This window comes from Cryptomeria japonica, chromosome 6 (assembly GCF_030272615.1).
Source record: "Cryptomeria japonica chromosome 6, Sugi_1.0, whole genome shotgun sequence".
Lineage (NCBI taxonomy): Eukaryota > Viridiplantae > Streptophyta > Pinopsida > Cupressales > Cupressaceae > Cryptomeria > Cryptomeria japonica.
This window is the reverse complement of record NC_081410.1, coordinates 619,837,141-619,859,099: the sequence shown is the minus strand read 5'-3', so window position 1 is coordinate 619,859,099 and position 21,959 is coordinate 619,837,141.

Below are 21,959 nucleotides of genomic sequence, written 5' to 3'. Positions count from 1 at the left end.
CTTTACTTTATGTGCATATACAAATATAGACTGGGCAAGAGATATTGATGACCAGAAAAGTACTTCTAGTGGAGATTTCTTTCTTGGAAAGAAGTTGGTTTCATGGATCAGCAAGAAAAAATCATGTACTTCTTTATCTACTGTTGAAGTTGAGTATGTTGTTGCTGCTACTAACTGTACACAAGTTCTATGCATGAAGAAAATATTGAAGGACATTAAAGTGCATTACATCGGACCGGTAGTTATTCACTATGATAACTCTATTGTTATTGACATATCAAAGAATCTGTTATTTCACTCTAAGACAAAGCACATATCTATCAAGTATAACTTTTTGAAGGAGAAGGGGGAAGAAAATGAAGTTAGACTAGTTTATGTGAACACTAAAGAGTAGACTACAAACATTTTCACTAAACCTTTGCCTAAAGAATCATTTGAGTACTTGAGAAATAGATTAGGGTTTTCTACCTCTCTAGTAGAGAACTGATTGATGCTTTTTGGCATTATTCCGATATGCATTATCAGAGATATTATTCATTCTGAAATTGATGTGGGGATGCTACTACTCAGGGGGAGTGGTTAGCTTTGTGATTCAGTGGTTTTTGTTTTTGCTTTGATATTTTTGTCAGATTTCTAGCATTGATGTCAAAGGAGGAGAGATATATGTGAAAAATAGAGCTTTAGAAAGATATCATTAATAGGGTAGTTTGGTCTTTGTTTCAGAACTTCATTGCTATATCTTTGTGTGGGAGATTGTTAGATGTCTTCCATTAGGGGAGAATTGTTTGGCATTTGTTGGCACTTGGATTTTTTCACATCTAGTGTTTCCATCAATGCCAAAGGGGGAGATTATTGGCCATTTGGAGGAATTGATTATGTGTTGCATTGATGTTTTGTCATTGATGCCAACACTAGTTGTTTTGGCTACTTTACTGGTATCCTTCTAGTTGGATTGGATATGGCATGATCCGGTATGCTCTGACATATTTGGATCATATCATTTTCTTATTCACGTTGCAAAGATTCATGTTCAGTCAGTTGGTTTTGATCTGGTGATCGGATGCTATCCTTTTTTGCTGGCAAGCTTGGTTTGTTGTTCCGGTGAGGGTTTCACTGGCAGAGCTTTATTGAAGATCTTTAATGATATGCATAAGTGATGTTTTTGCAGCTTCTAGTGGATATTTAGGATTCTAATGGTGATCTTGTTCAAGAATTGGTAGATTAGGATCATTTCTTTAGCATGTGTGGACCTAATTTGGGTCTCGGTTTATCTAGGTTATGGACTAGCTTAATGTAACGTGTGGACTAGACCTCTTGATGTGTTTTTCAAGATGTCTTATGGGTTGGATATTATTTTTTTGGTCTCTGGCCGACATGATTTGTAATTATGTAATTATATTATTGTGTGGTGGCTATCCTGATTATTTATGTTCGAGGGTTTGTACATATATGATGTAAGATCTCATTGTAGATCAATAATGGGAATGGGATATGGATGTAATGAGTGAATAATGTAATAATCATTTAGGTAGAGGATTTTGTTGATCATTTGTGATTGAGTTGGCTTTATGTAAGAGGATTTAATCCTTTGATATTGAGCTCAACCGGAACTGTATTCAGGCATATGAGATTATATCTTTGCAGTTCATTCATTTCTCTGGATTGTAGTATGGATTTCTATGTAGTTAGTGAGACTTCTTTTGTGATTAGCAATGTGCTCCAGGCTATTAGCCTTCCTGCAAGTGCAGGTCCCTCAATTGTAATTTACATACTTACTGTAGAAGTGTTGTCTAACTATGGGTAGGCTTCCCACTATGTTTTTTCCCTTTACTAGGTTTTCCACATACAAATCTTGGTGTTATGTGGATGGTATTTATTGTTTATGATTAATTTGTTTATCTATTATTTTAGTAATTGGTTTAAGAATTTTGCTATTAATGTTTTGGGTTTCGGTATTAAAGTTTTAATTGATTAAGGTTCTAGTAATCTGGTGATAACTGATTCACCCCCACCGACCCCCCCTCAGTTGTCTTCTAATTATTTGAACTATCTAACAATATACACCTTGTGTTAGATCTACTAACCACTACACACATTTAGGATTAAAAAGGGTTAAGTTTGGAAACCACTTATTCACCCCCCTCTCAGTAGCATCTTGTGTTCTACATAATCAAGAGAAAACAATGTTACTACTAAAAAATAAGGTTCCAAGTCATCTAGTTGAAGAGACCTTGATAATAAAAATGTCTCAACCGCTAATATCATTCCTAGCATGTTATTGTTGGCAATTTGGACGAATTGATTATGTGTTACATTGATGTTTGTCATTGATGTCAACACTAGCTTTTTTGGTTGTCTACTAGGTTCTGGTAGAGTGGTTGGACTTTGATAATGATCAAGAGATTTATCTCTGGTATGTTATGATTGGTGGAATTGGTTTGGTTTGGTCATTCATGTTATTCAGATGCCTAACACATTCAGTTAGTTCAGTATTTGGTGACCTGGAAGCTATCATATGTTCTAGTAACCCTTTTGTTTACCGGTAAGGGTTCTACTCGTAGACTATTTTTGAAGATCTTTTGATAGAATTGATAAGTGGTGTTGGTGCGGCTTCTATAAGGTTCTCAGGATGTTGATGGTTATCACGATCATGTTCTAGTTGATCGATGGTGTTCCATTTGGATTTTGGTGACCTATTTTAGGTCCAAACTTAATGCTATTCTATTAGGTTATGAAACGGTTTATATAACGTGTTGGTGGATGCTCCTGATGCGTTACCGGTTGGATTTATTGTTTGGTTAATGGTGTTTCGGTCTTAGGCCGACTTGGATTATCATTGGTTTGTGGGTTTATGTAATAGATTTATTGTATTATCTTTTAGGTTTCTGACCTAATTGTTTAGGTCCTGAGTTGGTATAAATATGATGTAAGATCTCTTTGCAGATCATCAATCGTGGGTTATGGGATTATCTATGTGCGAATAAAGTTGTAATCATATGCAGAGGTTTTTGTTGATCATAGGTGATCGAATTGGGTTTGTGTAAGAGGTTTAAACCTTCATTGTTGAGCTTAACTGAAATTGTACTCAGGCATAGGAGATGTTATTCTTGTAGTTTATTTTTATTTCCGAATTGTTGTCTAAAGATATTTTGTAGGCAGTGAGGCTCCATTGTGATGAGGAGTGTGCCCTAAGCTATTGGCCTTCCTACATCTACAAGCTCTTATTGTAATCACATACTTACTGCAGAAGTATAATCTCACTGTGGGTAGGCTTCCCATCATGGTTTTTCCCTTTATCGGGTTTTCTACCTACAAATCTTGGTGTTATGTATTGTGGATGCATGGTAATTGGTTTATGATTTATGTTTGTGCTTAATTGATATATATTATATTCTGGTATTTGGTTTATGCATTCCGATAAAAGTTTTTGTATGCTTAAAGTTTCATAATTTGTTAACAATTGATTCACCCCCCTTCTCAGTTGTTCATTGATTATCCTAACAATTGGTATCAGAGCTTCGTCCTCTCTATAGAAGCTTAACTGCTTGAGGAAGATCCTATGGTGAGTAATCATCCAACTTCAATTTCTTACCGGAAGCACAACCCTAGACTTGAAAGAACAGATTACAGAATATGGAAGCTTCAGATGGAGACTCATCTGAGATGTCTTAGCAAGGAGATTTGGGAGATCACTGAGAAAGGCTATACTACTTATGATCCGGCATCTAGAAACCCTCCTCCAAAAGACTTGGATAAGAACATTGAAAATGATTGCAGAACTAGAGAAGCCCTTTTGAACACCCTTTTAGATCAGCAACTAATAGGATTAATGGACAAATCATCTACAAAAGCTATATAGGATAAGCTAGAGACTCTGGATGAAGGTAACCATACTGTAAAAATTGCAAAACTTGATGGTTATTGGGTGAGGTATGAAAAACTGAGAATGGAGGAAGATGAAAGAATCACTGCTTTGATGGAAAGAGTCAATGGAAATGTCTTGGGAATTCAATGTTGTGGTGGATTATGAGATTGTTTCTAAAGCATTAAGAGCTTTGCCACATACTTACAAAATGAAGGCTACTACAATCAATGGGTTGAGAACAATGTCTAACACCTTTGTCAATATAGATACTTTGGTTGGAAAGTTATTTGGTTTTGAGCTTGAATAATTTGGTCCTCAAGGAGCTGCAAAGATAGATTATGCATTCAAAGCATCTACATCATCAACCAGAAAGAGTGATTGGAAAGATTTATATGCAAAGGAACTGGAGGATATGAAGAAACAAGATGAAGAGATTGAGGAAATTGAAGCCCAATTTTCTAGAAGGGTACCTAAAGGTCTAGCGGAAAGTAAGTATGAAGGAAAATCACCTTTCAAATGTTTTGCATGTAATAAGATAGGTCATTTTTCATCTATATGTCCTGAGAGGAATTCAATATTTGAAGAGAAAGATAGAAGATCTTTTAACCCTAACCATGAATATCAAAACACATATAAGTTCATGAGGAACAAAGAAAAATTACGCTACTATGCTAATGAGGATGGTGTAACTGATGATTCTGATGATGAACCGACAAAAGATTCTGCTAGTGGATCTGACAATGGAAAGGAATGGATATTCTTAGCTATCAAGGAATATGCTCTAGAACCTATCATTCAAAATGAAGAGAAAGCCCTTGCTGTTAAATTTCAAGACAAGGATGAATGGGTGATAAACAGTGGATGTTCACATCATTGGCTAGAGATAAAAGGAAGTTTCTAACTTTGCAAGAATCTAATGGTGGTTTGGTTAGATTTGGAGATGACAAAGCATGCATGATCACAGGAAGAGGAACTATATCATTGGATGGTAAGCATAACACTAATAATGTTTATTATGTTGAAGGTTTAAGGCATAATCTTTTCAGTGTAGGAAATTTGGTGGATAAGGGATTTCAATTACAGTTCAAGGATGGAAAGTGCAAAATCATCAACAAATATAGATTGGAGATTGCAACCAGTACTTAGACTAGAGGTAACATCTTTAATTTGAACTCTGGTGAGAAGACATGTTTGATTGCACATATTGATTAGAGTTGGCTATGGCATAAGAGGTTGTGTGATGTGAATTTTGATTGCATTGTAAACATCAGTTCAACTATGGTAGTTAGAGATATACCTAAGATTTAAGCCTCATAATCCAATATGTAAGGAATGTCAAATGGGAAAGCAAGTCAAAACTTCTTTTAAGAGTATACAAGACAAATCTAATGATATTATTGATCTTATTCATACTGATTTATGTGGTCCTGCTAGAATAAGATTTTTTTAGGGTGATAGATATTTCATGTTAATCATTGATGAATATTCTAGAATGATGTGGGTTACTTTTCAAAGGGAGAAATTTGAATCCTTTGAAAAGTTCAAGAACTTTAAAGCTATAGTTGAGACAAAGACAGGGTTGAAGATCAAATTCTTAAGATCTGATCAGGGTGGTGAATTCACATTCAGTGAATTTAACAGTTGTTGTGAGAAACATGGCATAAGGAGATAGTTGGCTACACCCCAGATACCTCAACAGAATGGTGTTGTGGAAAGAAACAACAAAACTATCCTGGATGAAGCTAGATCTATGATGATGGAAGCTAATTTGCCTCATATCTATTGGAGAGAAGTTGTGAGCATGGCAATATACACATTCAACATAGCTCATATCAAACGAGATATCGATAAGACACCTTATGAGTTATGGTTTGGTCATACACCTACAACTAAGTACTTAAAAAACTTTGGTAGTAAATGCTATATCAAAAGAGATTATTCCATTGGAAAGTTTGATCCTAGATGTGATGAAGGAATATTTCTTGGTTATTCAAATGAAATTAAATCATATAGATGTTATAACAAGAGATTGTAGAGAATTGTGGAGAGTGCTAATGTCAAAGTGGATGAGCAATACAGAGGTCAAATCAAAACTTATGAGAGAGAATCGGAAGTGGAAATGATCATAGTTGAACCGATAACACCTGTACCAGAACACAATGTTGAACCAGTTACCCCGATAGTATTAGAAAATTGAACAGTAACTAAAGATCCGGGAAGAGAAATAAAAAAGTCAAAAGAATCCTAGGTATGTAAGGTTGAATCATTCAGAAAATCAAATCATTGGAGACAAGAGAAAATGAGTGATGTCAAGGAGAAGGTTGGCAGCTAAAGAGGTATGCTTAATTTTTCAAATTGAACTGGCATCAGTAGATGAATCATGTAAGGCTAAGTGTTGGATGAAATCTATGGAAGAGGAATTGGATCAGATAGAAAAGAACAACACATGGACTTTAGTTCCCCAACCTAAAAATAAGAATGTTATTGGAACTAAATGGGATTTTAGGAATAAATTGAATGAAGATAGATAAGTTGTGAGTAACAAGGCTAGATTGGTCTACAAAGGATATTCTCATAAGGAAGGAATTGATTATGATGAAACTTTTGCTCCGGTAGCTAGGATTGAAGTTGTGAGATTATTTATTGCTTATGTTGCCCATAAGAAATATAAGGTTTATCAGATAGATGTTAAGTGTGCATTTCTAAATGGAGATCTTAAAGAGGAAGTCTACATTGAGAAGCCCAGTGGATTTTCACTTTCAGATGACAATAACATGGTTTGTAGATTGAGGAAATCTTTATATTGATTGAAGAAAGCCCCTAGAGCTTGGTATGCTAGATTGGACAAATATCTTTTGAAGCTAGGTTTCACTAAAGGTAATGCTAACAATAACATATTATAAAATCACTAATGATGATGTATATTGATTATTGAGGTCTTTGTAGATGATATCATTTTTGGAGGTGAGGAAAAGTTATGTATGGAATTCTCTGATAATATGAAGATTGAATTTGAGATGTCTATGATTAGAGAAATGAAATTTTTCTTAGGTTTACAGATTACTCAGACTGATAAAGGTATTTTCATTTGTCGAACTAAGTATTCTAGAGAGTTTTTGAAGAAATTTTGTATGGAAAATTCTAAACTAGATGGTACTCCTATGGTTACAAGTGAGAAATTGACAAAGAAAGATGTATCAGCTCTGGTAAATCCTACAAGATGTAAATCTATGATTGGAGGTTTGTTATATCTGACTTAGACTAGACCAGATATAATGAATGCAGTTTTTATTGTATCAAGATATCAGAGTGATCCTAGAGATAATCATGAGAGTGTAGTGAAAAGGACTTTCAGATATTTACAAAGAACAACTAAATATGGTTTGTGGTATCCTAAATATGATGACTTTACACTATGTGTATATACAAATGTAGATTGGGTTAGAGATATAAATGATCATAAAAACACATTTGGTGGAACTTTCTTTCTTGGAAAGAAACTTGTTTCATGGATCAACAAGAAATAATCATGTACTTCTTTATCTACTGCTGAAGCTAAGTATGCTGTTGCTGCTACTAGTTATACACAAGTTCTATGGATGAAGCAAATGTTTAAAGACATAAGGGTAGATTGTAATGAACCGGTAGTTATTCATTGTGATAACTCTGCTGCTATTGACATATCAAAGAATCTGGTATTTCATTCTAAGACAAAACACATATCAATCAAGTATAACTTTTTGAAGGAAAAGGTGGAAACAAATGAAGTCAGATTGGTTTATGTGAACACTAAAGAGGAGATTGTATAAATCTTCACTAAACCTTTTCCCAAGGAATCATTTGAGTACTTTAAAGATAGATTGGGGGTCTCTACCCCCCTAGTTGAGACTTAAGTGATGTTGATTGGCAGTAGTCTGGTATACATTATCAAAACTATCATTCATTATGGATTGATGAGTTGGTGCTACTACTTAGAGGGAGTATTCAGTTGTGTGGTTCAGAGGATCTATGGTTTTTCTTTGATGTTTATGTCATATTTATGGCATTGATGTCAAAGGGGGAGATATATACATGTGAAAAATAGATCTTAACAGAGATATCAGTCATAGGGGGAGTTTTTCTATGGATGTTTATTTGGTTCAAAACTTCATTGACATATAAATTGTTGGATGTCTTCCATTAGGGAGACTTCTTTGGTATTTCTTGGCACTTGGATGTTTTACACATTTAGTGTTGCCATCAATGCCAAAGGGGGAGATTGTTGGAAATTTGGAGGAATTTATTATGTGTTGCATTGATGTCTGTCATTGATGTCAACACTAGCTTGTTTGGTTGTCTATCAGGTTCTGGTAGAGTGGTTGGACTTTGATGATGATTAGGAGATTTGTCTCTGGTATGTTCCAATTGGTGGAATTGGTTTGTTTTGGTGATTCATGTTATTCAGATGCATGTCACATTCAATTGGTTTTGGATTTGGTGATCTGGAAGCTATCATATGTTGTAGTAAGCATTTTGGTTACCGGTAAGGATTCTACCAATAGAGCTTTGTTGAAGATCTTTTGATACATTTGATAAGTGGTGTTGGTGTGGTTTCTAGAAGGTTCTTAGGATGCTAATGGTTCTCATGATCATGCTCTAGTTGATCAGTGGTGTTGCATTTGGCTTATGGTGACCTATTTTAAGTCTGAACTTAATGCTATTCTCTTAGGTTATGAACCAGTTTATATAACATGCTGGTGGATGCTTCCATTACATTACCAATTGGATTTATTTTTTGGTTAATGGTATTCGGTCTTAGGCCAACTTGGATTATCATTGGTTTTTAGGTTTATGTAATTGATTTATTGTATCATCATTTAGGTGGTTGACCTAATTGTGTAGGTCCTGAGTTGGTATAAGTATGATGTAAGATCTCCTTGTAGATCATTGATTGTAGGTTATGGGATTATCTATGTGCGAATAAAGTTGTAATCATATGCAGAGGTTTTGGTTGATTATAGGTGATTGAATTGGATTTGTGTAAGAGGTTAAAAAATACGACATTGAGATTAACTAGAATTGTACTCAAGAATAGGAGATTATATTCTTGTAGTTCACTCTTATTTACATATTGTATTCTGGAGATCTTTTGTAGTTAGTGAGGCTCCTTTGTGATGAGCAGTGCGCTCTAGGCTATTGGCCTTCTTGCTTGTGTAGGCCCCTTTTTTAATCACATACTACAGAAGTATCATCTGACTATGGGTAGGCTTCCCACTATGGTTTTTCCCTTTATCATATTTTCCACGTACAAATCTTGGTATTATTTGTTGTGGATGCATGGTATTTGGTTTATGACATATGTTTGTTCTTAATTGATATATCTGCTATTCTGGTATTTGGTTTATGCATTCCAATAAAAGGTTTTGTGTGCTTAAAGTTTTGTAGTCTATTAAGAACTGATTCACCCCCCTCTTAGTTATTCACCAGTTATCCAAATAGTTATTGCAAGAGAACAAGTGGACTTATAGAAAGAAAAAGGATGTACACCAATTGAAAGCATAAGAAACCATTATCCAATGATATAAAATGTGTTATGCTATGGGCTCATGGGAGAGAGAGAAGGAATATGAATTCCACATTCTAGAAAGATGCATCAAGCTAGGTGATCCATGTTATGGACGACAGTCGAAATAATCTAGTTGTGTTTTTGTGAGATTTTGCCAAGATCAAGGGCACAATGAAAAGTATTAAAATAGAGACAAAAGAATGACAAGAACAAATTGTATTCTCATCAATATGAAAATGATCAACTGGATTCACCAATACAATGAATATAGGCCTTCTTATATAGGCAAGGACATATGGATGTATGAGCACACAATCATGACATGTGGCTCAATGAGAAACAAGGGTAGGTAAGAAATACTAGGGGTAGGTAAGAGAAATAATATAATATTCCACAAGAGGTGGATGACCCACCGAATGTGGAGTGTAACAACAAAACAAAACCACAAAAGGTGGAATTTCTCCTATAGGCTCTATCCCTATGTGCACACTTCCCTAAGTGTCTCAAATCCAAACTACAAAGAAATGCATTATCCTAAGTTAACTTAAGTAAAGTTTAATAATATCTATAATGAATATTTATTTACACCAACACCCCCCCCCTTAAGTGAAACTTAAGGGAATGAAGACTTAAGTCAACAATGCAAGATGGGTCCTGGCTACTAGGCCATGATAGGTACCCATGTACAATATGCAAATGCAAGAAAAACTATGCAATGCAATCTCTCACAAACAGAGAAAGGGAGAAAACCCAGTGGGAAAAAACTCCCCCCCAAAAGAGAGATGAATGTACAAAAGACTCTCAAAGAAGATGGACAAAACCTCAAAGAGGAAAAAGTCCCCCCCATAAGAGAGGAAGGAGAAGTTAGCTGACCCCCTCTAATGACACATCCCGCACCCCTAAGAGAGCTCACAACTGCTGAAACTTACTCTCGATGAAAGGTTTGGTGAATATGTCAGCAACCTGCTCCATTGTAGGACAATACTGCAAATCAATGACCTGCTCCTGAATGAGCTCTCGGATATAGTGCATATGAATCTCGATGTGTTTGGTCCGCTAGTGCTGGACCAGGTTCTTCGAGATTGCAATAGCACTCTGATTGTCGCAATGTAGAACTGTTGGCCGTGGAGTGGTGAACCCAAACTCTTTGAGAATCTGTTGGAGCCAAATGGTCTCAGTCACTGCGTTAACAGCACCTTGATACACAGCCTTAGTCGAAGAGAGAGAAATAGCATGTTACTTCTTGCTCTGCCAACAAATGGGGCCTGAACCAAGGTGAAAACTGTAACCAAAAGTAGACTTATGATCATCAAGATCGCCAGCCCAATCGGAGTCTGTGTAACCAACCAAGCGAAGTCCTATGCCTACTGCATAGTGAATCCCATAGTGATGTGTACCCTGGATGTAATGAAGGATGTGTTTGGTGGCTTTCCAATGAAGCTCATGTGGTTCATGCATGAAGCGGGAAACCATGCCAACTGCAAATGAAATATCAAGGCATGTATGGGTCAAGTAGATGAGACTACCCACAAGCTGACGATACAAAGTGGCATCAACTGGTGGAGTAGAACACTAAGCCTTAAGCTTGACTCCTGAAAGAAAGGGAGTCGGGTTAGGCTTACAATCAACCATATGAAAGCATGCAAGTAGATCAAAAGCATACTTGGGCTGTGATAGTGTAATCCCGGAAGGTGACTATGAAATCTCTATCTCGAGAAAGTAGTGCAAAAGACCCAAGTCAGTCATAGTAAATCTATCATGCAAAGCAGATTTGACCTTGCTAATGATGGATGCGGTACTCCCTGTAATGATCAAATCATCAACATAAGGCACAAGTATCAAGTGAGAGTCATCCTGTTGCAAAATGTAGACATTCGGATCAGAATGACACCTGGTGAACCCTGCTAAGAGAAGAAAGGAATCCATCTTGGCATACTAAGCCCTAAGGGCCTGCTTAAGGCCATAGAGAGATTTCCTTAGTCTGCAAACCAAAGAAGTATCCTGGATGAAACCCTGTGGCTGCTCCATATAAATCTCCTCATCAAGATCACCATGAAAAAAAGCACTCTTCACATCCATCTGATGTACAACCCAACCATGAGCTGCAACAATAGCAAGTGTCAAGCGAATGGAGTTCATCTTGGCTACGGGCGCAAAGGTCTCAGTATAGTCAACACCCGCTACCTGGGAGAAACCTTTCGCAAGAAGCCAAGCCTTGTATTTATCCACACTACCATCTGCTGCATACTTGGTTTGATAGATCCACTTACATCAAACCATCTTTCTCCCCTTAGGGAGATGGACTAGATCCCATGTGTTGTTCCTCATCAAGGAACTATACTCTTCCTCCATAGCTTGGTCCCACTCAGAAACCCCTGATGATTCCTGAAATGTCTGTGGATCGGAAGCAGTAGCAATGAATGCATGTGGAAGATCCTGATGTTGTGATCGAGTTCTCCATGTATCTGAAGGATCCCCAACAAGAGAACCCATGGACTCAAGTGTCTGTCGAGCCCAATGAGGTCTAGGTGGAGGTGGAGAATGAGGCTCCTCAACTGCAAGTGGACCCTATGGAGGTGTAACCCTATGAGTCAGAGTTGAAGGAGTCTCATCATCTGAATCACTAGCATCACTATCCATAATGGAGGAAGGTGGAGGAGGTAGAGAGGCTAAGCTAGGAGAGATTTCCTCAAAGTGAACACTCCTCTCAATGAATACCTCATGTGTCTCAGGATCCATCAATCTGTATGCCTTAACACCCTCAAGATATCCAACAAATATGCAAGGTTGACTCTGAGGTTCCAATGCCTTGCATTTCTATGGAGGTATACAAGCCCATGCTGGACACCCAAAGACTCTGAAATGTCTCACAATCGGTTTCCTACTAGCCTAAGCCTCAAAAGGAGTAATACCTTGCAAATCTTTGTGAGGAACCCGATTCTGGATGTGTGTGGCACAACTGATAGCCTCAGCCCAAAACGCAGGGTCAAGAGAACGTGCATGAATCATACAGCTAGCCATTTCTTTGAGAGTTCTATTCTTGCATTCTGCAACTCCGTTCTGCTATGGAGTGTATGCTACAGAATGCTGAAGATCAATCCCCTCAAATGTACAAAAATCCTCAAGTCTCTTGTTCACATATTCCCTTCCATTATCTGTACGAAGAATCTTGACCACTTTCCTGGATTGATTCTCCACACGAGTCTTGAAGTCCTAAAATCTGTCAAATACTTCAATCTTATGAATAAGAAAGTAGACCCAAGTGAAATGGGAGTAGTCATCAATGAAGGTGAGGACATAGCGGGCCTTACTAAATGAAGGTGCTAGAAATGGACCTACTACATCGTTGTGAACAATTTGAAGAACTTCCAAAGCTCTCCAAGCTTTCCCCTTATCAAACTTTTCCTCGGGATGCTTGCCCATGGAACAACCTAAACATACACCCTCTGAAAAACTGATTCGAGGTAGACTTGTGACCATGTCTTTAGTGCTTACTTTCAGAATTTGAATGAGTAAGCAAGGCCCTAGAAGGTGAACTTGGCTCAAAGTGGGAGAATGAATAAAGCCTTGAGTTGTCATTGACTTGTCCCATTGCTACCAAGACATCATCATCAAGTTCCTTTACCACAACTGAATTTGGTGTAAACTCAACCTTTTCCCCATTCCCATAGTGAGTGATTTGGTAGATAGAGAGAAGGTTGGTAGACAAGTTAGGAACATAGAGAACATTCTCAAATGTTCCATCATCCATGTCAACTGAACCTTTCCCTTCAACCTCTACTTGTGTATCATCACTTGTGTAAATGTGAGGTACCTTAGATGGCTCCAATGAAGAAAACTGCTCCTTTGTAGAACCCATGTGATATGAGGCACCTGAGTCAAGTATCCACTGTTGTGAAGAACTTTTTGTAGCCACAAATGCTTGCCCTTTACCCTTAGACTATGAGGAAGAGGAAGGAGATGAATCCTTCTTTGTGTAGGTAGATGGCAAGTTGATGTTGTTTTTCTTAAGAAGATTAGTTAACTCATCAACTTGTTTTGTGTGGCATCAATGCTCATCATGACCATACTTCTTGCAATATGCACAAGTTGGCTTATCCTTCTTAGGTGGTGTCCCCTTCTTGGAATAGGATGAAAATTTGCCTTGTGATGGAGAGGATGATTGTCCTTTTTCCTGCTGTGGCTGTGACTTAGATTGCTTCTTCTTCTTGTTGGAATCTTTTCCTTGACTTCCTTGATTCCCTTGATTAGCCACCAAAGCCTTGGACTTTGAAGACTTGAGAAACCCCATGTTCAACAACTTAGATTGTTCCAATATCAACATTTCTATGAAAGCATCAAATGAAGGATAACATAGGAACTCCCCACTGTCAAACGATGAGTTTGGAAGCTAGACACAAATGCTACATATTCTGGTGCAAGCTTGTCCAACAAGTTGAATATCAACTGAGCATCCTTTTTGTCAATTCCACAATCCTTAAGCTTTGCTCTTAGCTCATTTTCTTTGGTGACATAATCTTGGATTGTATCAAAACTCTTGGGATCCAAGTCGGTGAGCTCATTGTCAATCTTATAACCTCTGATTTTATCAACTTGACCATACAATTTCTAAAACATATCCCAAGCATCTTTGATTGTAGTACACTTTTCAATATGAAAGATGAGGTCATCTGATACATACTTGTGCAAAGTTCCAAGAGCCATGCAATTCTTAGTGAGCCATTCTAATTGAGCATTAGGATCAGGTGGTGCTGCTATTGTTCCATCTATGTAATGCGTGAGACCTTTTTTCCATTAATTTGCTCCATACTTTAATTTTCCATGATGCATAATTATGTGGAGTTAAAGGTGGAAATTTATGAGGACTCATTGCAACAAAAAAGAAAGAGCACAAGGAAAGAGAGGCACAATTACACAAGACACCCCCCCAAATTCACTCAATCAAAGAACCCCCCAAAAGTGATGATTTGACACTTTATACTTAGTGCATGTACAATGGGCCACTTGCAAAAAATGGCCAAGTGGACTTCTGATTTCAATTTTACAACTGCCTCAATAAGGCCAAAAGAGACTCAAACTAATAATGCAAGAGATCTAAACTAAGACCCAAACAATTTACAAGTACCAAATAGGCCAAATAAGACCAATATATGAAAGTACAATTTCTACTTAAAATCTCTGAAATCTGATCATAGATTATGAAAGTAGATGAAAAAACATGCACTTTCAAAAAAAAAGGCACCTGAAAAGGAGGTCGTATGAACTCAAACGAGGCCTTTGAAGTTGCAGAATTGAGAATTGGAGAGGTACAGCTGAGAGAATCCAAAAATTCCAAAACACCTATGCACCAAAACCAGAAAATGACCACACCATTGCGAAGAGCACGAAAAATTAGCCCAAATCAAGAAAACTTGCACCCAAAAAGGAGCAAAATTGAGCAAGTTATGGGCCTCCAAACTTGACCCAAAAATCCAAACTACTCAATGGAGGGGGGTCTAAAAATTTCCAAAGAAAATTCTGACTAGGCACTGACTGGGCGCTGACTGGGTGCTGCTGACTGGGTGCTGACTGGGCAGAAGGTATGGATCCCAAAAATAATTTTCAAAATGTTTTGTTTTTTTTTCAAAAAAATTTCAGACTGGAAAATGATTTTCAAAAAAAATAATTTTTTTTAAATAAAAAATCCGAAAATTCCGTACCGTACCACCTGAATTGGGCAGAAAATTTCCTCCACACCCAAAAATCGATTTTCATCAAAATAGGTCGAATTTATACTCAATTTTTATGGAAACGACCTCCTGGACGCAATGGTGAAGTCGAAAATGCTCCAAAATGCCTCCAAAAAGTATAGTTCCTCAGATCCAAAAATAGAAGCCTTCCACGATGTCTCCAAAAACCAATCAATGAAGCCCCAATGGCTTTGATACCATGTGAGATTTTGCCAAGATCAAGGGCACAATGAAAAGTATTAAAATAGAGACAAAAGAATGACAAGAACAAACTGTATTCTCATCAATATGAAAATGATCAACTGGATTCACCAATACAATGAATATAGGCCTTCTTATATAGGCAAGGACATGTGGATGTACGAGCACACAATCATGACATGTGGCTCAATGAGAAACAAGGGTAGGTAAGAAATACTAGGGGTAGGTAGGATAAATAATATAATATTCCACAAGAGGTGGATGACCCACCAAATGTGGAGTGTAACAACAAAACAAGACCACAAAAGGTGGAATTTCTCCTACAAGCTCTATCCCTATGTGCACACTTCCCTAAGTGTCTCAAATCCAAACTACGAAGAAATGCATTATCCTAAGTTAACTTAAGTAAAGTGTAATAATATCCATAATGAATATTTATTTACACCAATAGTTTTGCTAGTTCAACTCATCCTATTGCATATGTTGTTTGGTTTTGGGCATGAAGTGTCTCGTGTAAGGCTTTGTTTTATCTAGTTTCAAGAATGAACACCCTATATAAGACAAATGATGCATAAAATGAGGATGAAGCATAAGGATGCAACAATCCCATGTTGATAAAATGAAATTGTTGAAATCCAAGAACACTGAGAGGGGGGGTCGAATCAGTGTTCTACCGGAATGATAAATTTTAACCTTATTAAAACATGCATACACCAACTAGTATACCGATACATTCAAAATTGAAAGAAATAAAGCAACCAATAAGCCAATCACACAATTGAATACCATAACACACAAAATTATACATGGAAAACCTCAAAGAAGAAAAACCACGGTGGGATTTGTGACCCACAATATCAATCCAATGGTCATATGAAGAGATATTATAAAATATAGGGGCGTGTACTTGCAGGAAGGCTTACAACCTAGAGCACACTACTCAATTACAAAAGGAGCCTCACTGACTACATACAAATATAGACTACAATTCAGAGAAATGATTGAACTACAAAGATAGCATCTTCTATTCCTGAATATAGTTTTGGTTAAGCTATGTTTGTTTTGGTCTAAAACCCTAGACCCTTACTGGAATAACCCCTTACATAAATATCCTCACATACATTATCTCTCTTATATGTTTCAAATCTCCTTTACATTCCATAACCTTACACACATATCTATTTTTCCATATCTTAAAATGATCTAATCAACTAACCTATATACCCCTTTATAATCTATCATGCCTTATGTTTGCTTACAAAGATAATACAATATGAATATACATATCAACTCAATAACATAAATACATGAATATCAAAACAATTTTTGATGTCGGATCTCCCAAATGATGTCAGCCTCCAATATCGATAACCTAACTCTAAACCATGTTGGCCTGCGTTGCCGATAACCAAATAAATCTTTCCAACCTGTCAGTGCAGGTGTCGATGTCGGTGAAGTGTTTCTGAAGTGCCTATTGGTACACAACTGAACCAAAATATAAAGTCGGAACAATTTTCCATGTTGCCATCAATGAAAAAATATTGAAACCAACCAATTGAGTGTCAATTGCCAACAATCTCCCCCTTTGGCATTGATGGCAACACTCATGAGAAAAATGATCATTGTTTCCATCTGTCAGTTTCATCCTGAGCCTGCTCCCCCTAAGCTAAACTTCTCTCCCTTTGCTGAATATCCATCTGAACAAAATACTCCATATCTCCTAATGCCAAGAATATATTTTTCACCTATACTCCCCCTTTGACATCAATTCCATAAAAAACTCTAAGAAGACCAAAAAGCCAAAAATCGGGACGGAGAAAAAAAGACTGTACAATGAATATGTCCCAAAATACCTTACTAGCACTGAATATATTTGAAAATTCTCAGATAGGCCTTCTCAAAAAGTTATAAATAAGTATCCCAACCATATTTCAAATTTTCAAAAAATAGATACAAGTCCATTTAACATATGGGAAAATGACTCTTTATCATTTAGCTCTGTCGGTGTGGGCTTACCAACCACATCTATACACTCCTTCTTATGTACACTTACTGAATCCAACCAGGGACTCACAAATCCTCTAAGACTTCTGGCTCTCCTTATGATTTTATCTTTTTCCCTCCCAAGAGCAAAAACTTAGGCTTCCAAAACTAAAATCTGACCATCAATAGATGTAGTCAATGAATTCAATCCATCAAAAGAATTTACTATACCTACAATCTCCTCCTGAATGTCTTTAATCTTTTTATCTATCTGAGCTGTGAGTAAATATGTGTTACAACATACTCTATAGATATTAGTACACTACCTCAAAGAGTTATCTATCAACTTCAACTTGTCATTAATCTCCTTCCTCTTTGAATCAATCATTTGATCAAATGTAGCTCTATTTGCCTGTGTGAATCTTTGTCGTGCTTGTCGGTTTGATATCTACTGTAAAGACTCAAAATCCTTTGAAATGTGCTCTGTAATTATCTTAAGCTTACCCGATGGGCTCGCTTCATTTTCAAATTTGTACTTTGGGATAAGTCTATACAAAATAGTGATAGATTGATCAGTAACACCTTTATCCATAGATCCTTCCTTCATCATTTTCTATGCAGCCATCATCATGAGTTCAGTAAAACTCATCTCAGTTATGCTTTTCTTTTCAACCTGCAAGGTGTCAATTGACAACAATGATGGACTCACTACCAGTTCCCTGTTAGATTCCCCTTTCTCTCCCTCTAATGGTTTAACTTTTATAGCTTCCTCACTTGCACTGGTGGCTTTGCCACTTGGTGCAGTCTCAGTAATTGCTGGTTCCTTCCTAGGATTTGTAACCTCATCCTGTATAATCTGCTTTGGGGGACTATTGTCCTCAACATTAGTAACCTATACATTTGCAACCTTTACACTCTCTGTATCTACTGGTATCTCAACATTTTCCTATACATTTCTATCTACATTGGGCTCAATATCCACTATCTTAATATTTTTCAAAATTGAGGGTAAAGTACCCATAATACCTTTACCTTTACCTCTCCCTTCAACTGGGATGTCTACAATATGTTTCTTAGGTTTTCGTGAAGTGTAAAAACCACAATTTTCTTCAAAGAAATTAACCCATGCCTTGTTTGTCTCCTTGACTATCTCATTGACCCTACCTAACATAATATTGATTATTCTATGCTTGTTGTTAAAGATTTTCTTATCCTCAACTTCAAGTGTCTTGTCCATCTCCTCTTTAGTAATAGAAACACAAACAGATAACAATTCCTGAATCTTTAAATGCTTGTCCTTTTCCATTGCCGATAGTCTCCTAGCATCTAAAATGACATATAACTATGCCGGTATTTGGTTTTCAATTTATAACAAGGCTTTCTTATATATATATCCAAACACAACAAAAATTCTTCCTCTACTTCTATTTGTTCATCATTATCCAAATGTTCATAATAAAATTGTACATTCTTTAACATACCATATTTAGTAATCTCATCAACTAATTTTGCACGTCTTTGATGGAATAATAGTTACATTACCATATTCAAGTGTAAGATCAATGTCATTCTTCTTCTTTCTCCTTATAGTACCGGATGGGGCTGAAGGTGTTTCTTTTGGTGCTTGCTTTTATGTTGGTACTCTGATAGTAACTTTCCTAACTGATTTCTTCTTAGCTTCTTCCTTAGACTCTTCAGTTTTCTTCCTTAATACCCTTTTGAATACTAAGGGTGTGTCATCATCAGATCTAGACTTTGCTACAATAGGCTCAATGATTATTTATGGCTCTTTCCTCTTCTCGCCTTTCTCTGGAACAACATCAATTAATTCTTTGATGTCTTGTGAAACCTTTTCAACAAATTTACTTTCCTCGCCTTCCTACTTCTCTCTCTTCTTCTAGTTGAACTCAGTTTCAACCTCTTGCTTCTTCTTCTTATCAGTACCAAAGGTTTTTATAGTTTCATCAATAGGTGCCTCAATTACCTTTTGTGCATAAGCATAAAAAATCTGAGCATCAACTTCATAACCCATTTCCTCAATCCAAATATTTTGGGGCCTTACAACTTCCATCAAAGTTTCATGTTTCTTGACCATGAAGCATATGTCAGTTGAGTACTTCTCAACAATGTGCTTTGGAACCCTCACCCTAGAATTTATAGCCTTTTGAAATTCCTTAAAGTAACCCCAGACTGTTTCATCTCTCTGACTACCCAATGTAGCAATTGATTGTTTTAGTTTCCTTGCTACTAGGCTATCGAATGCCCATTTTCTCTTCCCAAAAGCGGGAGTCTCATTGATGAAAAATAGCATTAAACACACAATTAGGTTTCCATATCGGAATGTTCCCTTCTTTTCTCCTTTGATATTTCCTAGATTGATTAATAATTCATCCAACATCCAACCACATAGATCTAACTTCTCATTCTCCCTCATCATTTTATGAGCTACATAAATGCAGGAGCTAGAAACATAATTTAGATGGTTTGACTGAGTTACCTAGTAACCAATGACCATGCTTTTGAATCTAATATCTATGTAGGTGATAGTACTAATCCTCAGTGATCGCTTGTCTGATGTTGTGTTGGTGATCTTGTTGACCTGATCATTAGAAAACTTCTTCTCTAGATGTTGTCCAACCTGCGGTAAACTGGTGATTGCTCTGATGACCTCCTTTGAAATCTTATATGATATATCCTATTAGTATTTTGATGATGTTTAGTTATGATTGTCATTGATTGACACACACTTATTTGATGTATGAATTATTCTCAATTGGTAGCTATTCTAATCGGTATTGTATGTATAGTCTTTGTTTATTGAAGACTATTGGTGTTGTGTAGAAAATGCTTACCATTCTTAGTGTGACCAAAGACCCCAAGCGGTATGAAGATATCAATCTGAATGAAGACCCCAAGAGGCAGTTAATCTTTTGATCAGAACACTATATTCCAGTTTTCTAGTCTTCAATTGTTAACCAGTGATCGATATATTTAGTTAACCAATATACATGTAATGTGTGATGAGTTATCATCCACCGACACTATGGCAATGTTTCTATGTCATGTTACTAAATGTGTCTAGATGCACTATACCTAGGAAATTGTAGTCTAATCATATTAGACTGACATGAAATTAAGTTCCTATATAAGGACATCATGTCTAGGTTTTTTTATGTAGAAGAGAAGTTAATATGTGTGAGTCTTTGAGAGAAGATTAGGTTTGATCGAGAAAAGGTATCATGTGACTGAGATTGAGAGTGCAAAACATAGAAGACTAAAGTAATGCTTGAATGCACTAACAGGGAAGGATCTAATCAAGCATTTTGTGCTACTATCTAGATCATTTACTTTTTGATTACTAATATCTTTGACAATTCTAAAACCCTTAACTGGGTAGGCCCAACCAAGCCTATTGTAAATCCTCTAACAAGGTGGTTCACAGTTGTGAATCTAAAATCCTTTAACAGAGTAATCTCTAACAAGACTTATCTCCTAATAGAGATCTGGCTTCCTAACAAGATCTATTGTGGTGAATAACATTGTAAGACCTTAACCCGTCTGACCTTAACTGGTCTGGTTACTATTCTGCAGATAGTTGACCTGTGAGTTTTACTCATTGTGGTTTTTCCAATTTGGGTTTCCACGTCAAAACATCTTGTGTTATGGTGATTGCACTTCTGTGGGTGAATGCTTTATTTTCTATTTGGCTTGTTTATGTTCTAATCAGTTTATTATTTAACCTGTTATACCAGTCTGCAGTTAAACTACTTAAGTGTTTGTTTAAGTTACTGGGTATACTAATTCACCCTCCCCTCTTAGTATTCATCAATTGGTATCAGAGCCAACCTTTATATAAGTCTAACCACTTGGAAGGAGATATGGGGGAATACATTATGAGGAAATTCACTCATCATTTGGTTGAATTTGAGAGAGCCTATGATGAACTCAAGATCATGTTTAAAGCCTCTTTAGCAAAGAGAAGAGAGCTTGCTAAGCAGTTGGTGGAACTTACTAAAAACAACTCTTCTGATGAAGCAGACATGGATGCCCTAGTTGGAGAAGTGGATAAATTAAATGAATCCAAAACTAACCCGAGGAGGGAGTTGGAAGGACTGACTATCAGAATGAGTCAGGAACTAGAAAACAGAAGAAAATCTAAAGATCTGGTAAAGGACAAGGAGCATGAGATCTCTAAATTGAAGCAAGAAATCGGTACCATTATCACCTATCTGTAGGAAGGTAAAGAAGAGAAAGAAGAAATGCAAGCTAAATTGAATGCAACTATCTCTCAAAATGAAACCTTGATGGAGACCAATGATGCTTTTTCCAAGGAACTTGCTAAGACAAAAGAGATACTTGCTAAGTTCAACCGGAGTGCTGCTAAGTTAGAACAAAAGTTGGAATCGGTAAAACCATCAAAGGATGCCACTGGAGTTGGTTTCTCTAGACACAAGGAAGGTGAGACCTCCAGAACCAAAAGTGATGCACTAAAGAAGCAATCAGCACCTAAGAACAATAGTGGAAGTAAAGGTAAGCAAAAGTTTAAACCTATTTTCTTTAACTATGTTAAGGAAGGACCTACTGCCAATGTATGTAGGAGCAAGCATTGCAATAACTTTCCTTATTTTCAAAATAA